Source organism: Chelonia mydas, chromosome 5 (assembly GCF_015237465.2).
Source record: "Chelonia mydas isolate rCheMyd1 chromosome 5, rCheMyd1.pri.v2, whole genome shotgun sequence".
Lineage (NCBI taxonomy): Eukaryota > Metazoa > Chordata > Testudines > Cheloniidae > Chelonia > Chelonia mydas.
In genome coordinates, this window is record NC_051245.2 from 13,090,080 (window position 1) to 13,098,902 (window position 8,823).

Consider the following 8,823-nt stretch of genomic DNA (forward strand, 5'->3'; position numbering starts at 1 on the left):
CTGAGCGAGACTTCATATTCCTGATATTGATAGCAAGAAGAAGAAAAATCTGAAAAAAAATAAACCCTTTCTGGCCTTGTTTATACCTCTCAAAAAAGCAAAACAATGTCCAAATCCCTTTTTTCCCCTTTGCGGATCACCTTTACATGTATTTTATGGAAGGAGAATATAAACTGGAAAGTGTATCTATCTTGTTTCCATTCCCTTTTTGTTGAAATGCAATAGCTTCTTGGAGAAAAAAAACACTTGCGGTTTCTGCGTCCCCTGCTGGATTTGCAGTGAGATTCATGGAAGTATGGAAAAGTCCTGCCTTCTTTTCACAGAGCCTCTGACTGGGATAAGTGAGCCAGCTTCAAAGCATAAAAGCATCCGCCTGCAGCTTCACATGAATGTTTGTATTTCACTGTCTGCCCACCTCCTTCCATTTCATGAAATTGTGAGCTAGAGTCAAGCTGCTCTAAATGCCTTGCCTTAGTACCATCCAGTGTCCTTCGGATTAGAGCATGTTGTTTCCTTTTAAGAAATGCCTCATGGTTTTATGAATTAGTTACCAGCTCTGAGGCCCAGTACAAATCTTTGTCCGGTTGTTGGACACTTCAGTGAACCCCATATGGTTTGTAATGCAAGTTCACAGCAAGAGCAGGGTTATCATCAATACTTTCCATCACTGGCTATTCTAAAAAAAGCAAAGCTATTTCTTACTGGAATCAGGTGTAGTAGAAACAGGGAAAATTCTTGTCTTACCTGTGGATTTTCATTCTAGGCGCTTCCCATGGCAGACAGTCTTCAAGGTGTCGCATTCCCTGCCCCCATTGCAAGTGGGGGCAGACCGGACCTTTGAGTGTGGGTTTAGAACAGCTTCCAAAGTGAAAAAATACTAACTATATAGAAGTTTAAACATCAAACCATTTGCAGCAGAGCCTTGACATTGAATTTAGGGATTTCCTGGAGGAAGACCTGCTTCCCTTTCAAACTACTTAACAAGCATGCAATAGCTAATCCTGGTCCTAATGCAGTCCATTGAGAAAGGATCAGACTGTCCGATATGGAAAGTCCTAGAGGGAAAATTCATAGGTAAACACTAAATGATCCATATAGATCCTGTTGGTGCATATAAAAGTTACATCATGCTCTTTAACACAGTCCCATTTCAAAGAGTATTACATTCAAGTGCACTAGGGAACTTTTAGGGTGCACCAGCAAGGTCTACATGGACCAATTGGTGCCCAACACATTAAAGCACTTTAAAAGTCACAACCCCAGATGCGCTGTGCAGACAAGGCCTAAATCAAGCTAAACTGAATTAATTCTGACTAACAGGCTCTACAAGGGGCTTTAGTGCAGTTTAAGTGATCCACTTTAAATTCCCACCTTTAGTTAATTTGGATTAACTTTTCTGAGTGTCCCCATGTAGAGAAGCCCTAAAACAGACGACAAACCACTCAGGAAGCGCAAGGTAAGAGTGAAACACTTATGATTAACGTAATAAGCAGCAGTCAAAGCTGCTTATTATTACACTGGTCATAAATCATGATGCTTACTAGCCTCACGCAGCTGTTGTGAGACTGCATCCATTAATGTTGGTCAAGACCTTTGACATTCTATGTCCCATTCATAATTTTGTCTACTTCTATTTTAGAAGGGCAGGCGCTTTTTAAAATGGTGGTGAGGAAACAAGTGACCAGGGAAAAGAAAATGACTGACAGAGAAAATACATTGGACACTTCCATCATGTGGAAATAAGTTGCGAACAACCATCCAGCTGGTAGCAGGAACAAGGGTGCATAAGAGTTACAGGGATCACCTTGGTCTGGAATCTACATACTAGTTTGTTAAAGAATGTCAGGTCAGGTCTCTAATGAAAGCCTGTGTCGCATCAGTCCTCATAATCATTGAGATGTGTCCACAGAAAATATGTAGATCCTGTATACTGAAAAGTATGTTCTCAAGGGCTGTGAGCTAAGGCAGGTCACCAAAAGGTGATCCACATACTCCTGTCAGTTGCTCGTAGACTTGGGCTCATAAAAGAAGGGTCTCTCAGCCATCTAGGTTGAAAATGCTGTGAGAAGGACCTTATTTGACAAGAGGCCATTGTGTTAGCCGAGTTTAGGCTTTGTAATGAGTGTTCTGATTTTATCTGGTTTCAGAGTAGCAGCCGTGTTAGTCTGTATTCACAAAAAGAAAAGGAGTACTTGTGGCACCTTAGAGACTAACCAATTTGTTAGTCTCTAAGGTGCCACAAGTACTCCTTTTCTTTTTATGATTTTATCTGTAACCCTTTGTTTCCATTATTGATGGTTTTTATCATACGAATCTCCATTTTTTGTTAAATAAACTCATACGTCCTTTCTCTATAAACATATCTCAGTGCTATGTGCAGCTGTGCTCTAAGGTGTAACTTTGTGTAGCCTGTGGCTGGGATGGTCAGGGAACTGACCCCCTGGCAGGTGGTAGTGAGATGTTTCCCAACCCCAGGTACCGGCTGGGAAGCATCACATCATCTATTTGTCTGTCCTTAGACTGTGTGCTCCTCGCAGCACAAACTTTCTCTTCTTGTAGAGTGCTGAGCACATTGCTGGCCACTGCCACAAACAAATAAATCATAATATAAAATATTATAATAATAATAATAATTAATAATAAAACATTAAATATTTATACCCCTGCTGCCGTTCACTGAATTTGATGCCCAAAGCTTGACACAATCTTACGCTGATGTCTTCAGAAAGAGGAACCATGCATGGCCATAGTCTCACACGTTCACTGGGAAGATGGTATATCTTTCACACCTGTGCACATGACAACCACTCACAGATCGGTGATGGACACACTACATTACATTAAGAGAAAGAAACATTTTAGAGTAAGCAATGGACAGCTAGGAGGTTTTCAAGTATGAAATATCTCAGATACCATAATTGTGCAAGAGGCAGTTTGATCCAGTGGATGGGGTATCTGGCAGGCACCCAAGAGTCTTGGGGTCTAGTCCCAGCTCTGCAACTGACCTGCTATGTGACCTTGGGCAAGTCACTTTCACTCTCTGAGACTGCTTCCCCTCCTATCCTTTGTTTGCCTATTTAGATTGTAAGCAGAGGCTGTCTCTTACTGTGTGTTTGTCCCTGGCCTAGCACAATGGGGTCTCACTCATGATTATAAGCCATACAATACAATAATGAAGTCATTGTGACACCAAATAAATAGTTGGAATTATTAGTATTTATGAAGGATATTATTACAACAGTAATTTAATAATAAATTTTTTTATTACATCCAAAGGCCAAATGGTATTTATACAATTGTTCAAAACATGCCTAAAAAGGCTACATAATAAGCAATTTACTACATCCAAACAGTAACAAAACATTGATAAGTATTTGATCAAGATACTTACCAGTGGGCTAAACCAAGGGCTGCTTAAACCTATATTGGCTGGCTCCAATGCGGTCCAGCAGGTATTAGCAATGAACCCTGTAAGAGTGTATTTTCTGATACTCTTGAAAAGAGAAGTGATGTCACTGCCAGTTAGTGATGTCAGATAAAAACCACTCTGAGACACTTCACCCTTATTTCCAGTCTGAATCCAGCTAAGATTTACAACCACCTTTCTCCCCAAGGCCTTTCCTCCCTATCTTTTCCCTCCCTCTTGCTGACCAACAGTTCTTCCATTGCACATGGGTTCACATAGGCCCTAATTTTTGAAATAACACTGGTATGTGGGTAGGAAAATCTGTTGGCTCTTTTAAAAACAGATTCTGTTTGTCTTATTTTAAACCATCTACAGTCACCCCCATCAGTCAGGAGGCCTCCTTTTTAGAAACTTCCCCTTATTTCATTAGTTATTCTTTGAACCAGACACCCTTCCTACTTCATTCCTTCTAGCCTTACAACCCATTACACTCAAGGCCTTTCTTTTGCTGGCTCATTAGGGCCTTTCTTTATAACTCATATGTTTTTAACCAAATGTAAGCTAACTTTAATTTGATATTGATTCTACATAAATACAACAAAATGAATGCAAGACTATTCTCCCCATGACAACCCTCTCTCTTGCATTCTTTATTTCAGCCCCATTACTAGTACTTGGATACTACAGTGATGGGTACTCTAGGAATATCTAAAATAAGTTGATAGGGAAAGGTAATTATCCCCTTGTCTTCCCTGTTCTTCTCGTTTTCCCATGGCAACCTTCCCCTTGCCCTCTGGTGATGCCAGGTATGTTTTCATAGGATCATCTGCATATAAACAAATGGGAATGCCCTTATTTCATGTTCTGTTGTGGTCTGTTCTAGATAGGTTCTTTCCCACCCCCATCACTGTGAATCTGAGCACCTTCCAGTATTGCATTAAGCTATATGACTAACATCTGTCTTGTGTTGTTCGTTCTCTCCCCCAGCCTTCCCAGGGGGAGAGGTGTGTATGCAGAGGAGTGTTTTGTTTTGGGCAGGGATTTGTTTGTGAAGTTTGTTTGCTTTTTAATGTACATGCTTTTATGGCTTTATGTTCAAGAAAGCAGGTCAAAGAAGTGCGCTTTGCACTTGGAGCAAAAGGTGGTGAAGTTTGTGATGGTCCTTAGTTCCTGAGGAAGTTTGTTCTATGGCGTAGGACCAGCCCCCAAGAAAGCTCTGTGTTCATACAGACAAGCTTTACCCTGATGGTAGAGAGTTCCATTGTGCCTGAAGAGTGGAGGTGTTGACCACAGTCTTCATCCTGGAGCTCTAGGTGATCTTTTAGATATGTAGGGCTTAGGCAATGGATCACCTTTAAGATAAAGATAGAGAAGTTGAAGTTGACTAAATATTGTAAGGGAAGCTAGTGTAGAGAAAGGAGGACGGGTCTGACATGCTCGTGGTAGCCCATGTTGCTTAGGAGACACACTGCAGTGTTTTGTAATAGTTGGAGTTTCTTAAGGGCTGCGGGTTCATGCCCAGGTATATCCATCGCTGCAGTCTGGGGGGTGGGGGAGTTGACAAAGCTGTGTATAACTGAGGCCAGGTCACCATCCACCAGGATGGGACAGTCTCCCCTAGCCAATGAATGAGGCAGGAGTGGCATCTGTTGTTCATGACTATCTTTCACAAACTGGGAAGGATATAGGTTGAATTCAGAGGTCTTGGGCCAAGACTCCTTTAGAGTGTCCAGTACTTCTTGATGAGTGACTGTACTGTACTGGGGATACAGGGGGGCTCTTGGTTGGTATATCCAGATCGGATCCATGCTGTTTGTGACACTTTCCCTCACCTTTTCAGCAAAGTAGGATGATAGTTCTTCACAGCAATTGGTGTTAGGTTCTGCTGTGGGCTGTTGGCACTCGGGATTGATGAAGCAGTCTGTTCCTGGAGCAGTGGTGGGTGTGCTGGTTGCATGGTGGCATAACAACAATAATAATACTAGTCAGGGCTGAGGCCAAGAAAAGGTGTGTGTGTCTGGCAACAGACGTCCATTCCCCTGAAATAAGATGTCTGTCTTGTCATGACACCCCTACTGCTCTTATCTGCATTGCACGGAAGGGAGAAAGGAAGGGAGATAGTATACTTATTGAGTAGTGGGGGAGAGTTACCACTGTAAAATGTCCTGTAATCAGGAAATGGAAGCCAAGGCTGGAGGAACAGGGCTGAGGCTGTATAAGGCAGCATAGCTTTTTGGGAGCTCTGTTCCTGGTGGGCATTTCTATGCTGGTAGAAGGGGCTCGGGGAGGAGCCATAGCCTCACTCTCACAGTTAGAAAATCTCTCACTTGCAATTTTTTCCCAAAGTAAACAGTTTCCCATTCCCCACCCCTGCTGTGTCCCCACTGGTGGAGATGGGAGGGAATGGCTGGAGGATCAGGGACCTGGCACCCTGAAGGACACTCAGGCTCCCAGACTGCTTCCAGTGGAGCTGGTGGTGGGCAGAGCCACCTGGTCCATGCTGGTGGGAGAAGATTCTGACCTGAATCCATTGGTTGAGACAATAATTTCACTGCCCATTGGGGGAGACGAAGGATTGCATGCACTGCTACGGAGGATGACACTTTGAAGCTCCTGCGATGTAACGGACATGAACCATTTCTTGATTGCTTGCTTAGCTGAGCGATCTGCAACTTGATAGACTGCAATTATATCATACAGAGTAAGTTTGTCTACTCGTTCTTTCCCTCTCCACATGTTTCCTCTTCTTGATTGACTAATCACTAACGATAATCACGAGCAGCTGTAGGAAGGAAGCGCACCCATCAGTTTTAATGTCAGCAAGAATGAGCACTGATTCCCTCCAGTATTCATCTTAATGCTATGTCTCCAAAGCAATTTCAATCTTCTTCATAATGGGTCAGTTAGTTAACACTGAGAGGGCAGCATTTCCATTACCAGTCCCTAGTTTCAGCTGCTTGTAACCTGAAGCAATAGTAACCCACAGGCGTGGAAAATATCTGACTTCCAGAAAAATTAGGGGCTTCCTGTTATGTTTTTCTGTATTCTCACAAATCCTTGAAAACTGGTGTTTTACTTCTTTTGGTTCTGAAAATATCATGTAAACTGATGCACTGTGGCTTGCAAATCTGCAGCCACAGGACGAATCAGTAGCATCTAGAGATGTGTAAGCTTCCCCTATTCATCGCTTTAGGGTCATCTCTTTTCGGCCTGATTAGAATCGTTTTAAACAAACCAGCCATTGTTAACCATTTCACTGCTGATCACTGTACCAGAAATTGCCAACTAAAATGCTCACCTACTTTATGTGCCTTACACAGCTCTCCCCACTCAATTGGAATAATTTTGTTTGGTCTCCCACGTGAAGCAGCATTTGGAATGAACTCATGGGCTTCAGCATGGGTTGCTCAATGTCACTTAACTCCAAAGCGTGATGGGACTTTTAGACTTTTCAGTACAGATAACAGAAATAGAACCTGCTGGAGTTGTTTGGCGTAACATAAACAAACTGGCTTGAACAAGATGGTGCCTAAAAACAGCAGTGACGGGAGTATTACTAGTGCAGAGAGAGAGAGAAAGAGAGAGGCTGAGACTGACCATTTCCAGGCTAGAACTCTTAGTGACCACAGGGGTGGGCGCTCTCAGGTGAAAGGCCTTGGTTAATAATTCCCACCCTCAAGGATCAGAATGAGGCCAAGATTTCTGCCGATATAGATTCACTATATAAATGCACCGAGTTTTGCGACTTTTGCAGCATGATGCAAGATTCCTCTTTGCAATGTTGCCCTCATTAACAGCAGCTGCAGAACATCCTGAGAAAGATTCTCTTACAACAGAGCAACCACCGAGAATGAACTGCACCTAGGAAATTGTCTAAAACAAGAAAGCAGTTGAGAGTCTGGTCCTTTTGCGGGCAGAAATGATATTACTCGTAATTTGGCGGAAGGAGCCTAGATACATGGAGACAAATTCATTAGAGATGCATAGATAGGAGTGGATTGCAGATCAGAGCGTTTTAAGACTGCTGTTTAATACTGCAGGATTTAACATTTAAAGTACAATCATTATGGTATTGACTCCTCAGATGGTGCAAATTGACATAGCTGCATTGACTTCACTCTCCATTTACAAGCTGGTTTATGCCAACAGAGGTTCTGGCTCTATGTGTTCAGAGACAAGGAACTGTAAGAGACACAAATTAGTACAGAAGCACAAAAAGAAGTAGTGCAAAGTTTGCTTTTCAGATGAAACTGTTAGACTGGTTTATTTGATAGTTAAATTGTCTTTCAAACACAGTGACACAGACAAAAAAAATACCCTGATTACTCTTTTAGTTATGGTTTACACCAGTTGGTAGGTTTTCTATCACACCCATAATACAGCTACAAAAACAATAAGCAAAAATTACAAGGTGGAAGATTTCAGTAAACCCATAAGTCACTGAACATGAGATCATTAACAAATCAGCATGAAACTAAGGAGACTCCATTTGGATTTTTTCAACTTAAAATTGACAAAAAACAAAACAACGTTTATTTTAGTAATAGCCCAAGTTCCATCAGCATGAAGACACAGACATTTGCTCCAGTAAATTGGAGCATTTGTTTCCATCAGATGAAAATGGAGGACATTTAACCAGCATTTTCCTTCTCTTTTTCTCCTTTTCGAAGGCCTCTTTTGAATATAGTACAATTTACATTTGCTGAACACTGATGTCTGGTCAGAGAGCTTGTGGTTTACAATAAGGGGGACCCAGGAAAGAAGCAACAAATCACTATCTCCTGTTCTAGGTATAGTAGCAAGCAAATTTCTTCATAACTAAAGAAATAGGCCCTGTAGTCACATGTGCATAAGTGTGTATCACACCTTATAATCAGGATGGTGTAACAGACGGGGACGAGTTCAGTCCTGCTTGCTTCTAACCATTAATGTTGGAATTAACCATGGTTCATTCAAGTTGTACCGACTAGTGGAGACACTTCAGTTCCTTGTCCATCTTAGTGCAGTTCAACAGGATATAAGTATCAAGATATATCCAACATATTATCTGCTTTCCTCGCACAAATTTTACTAATTTGTAACCATTCTGCATGCTGACACCTATTACAATGACTGGTGTTATTAAGAATAATGCACATCAACTCACCTAAAGATCAAACATCTAGAACATTTATGGCTTTCTAAAGGGAAACTCAGACATGTCAATAGCATGATCATTTATTTACAAACTTCCAATCCTGTATGCTTTCAAGCCAGTTTTGTTCTTCCTCTGGTCTCCCAGTAAGACACATTCCTGCATTCTTTTGTACCCCAAACACTCAGTTTGAGGTTCACAAGGCTTTCAGTATCCGGCCCCTAAATGTTAACGTTAGTGGACCTTTGGATTTCTTCCAGGGTTACTGAAAAGCACTTTCCTA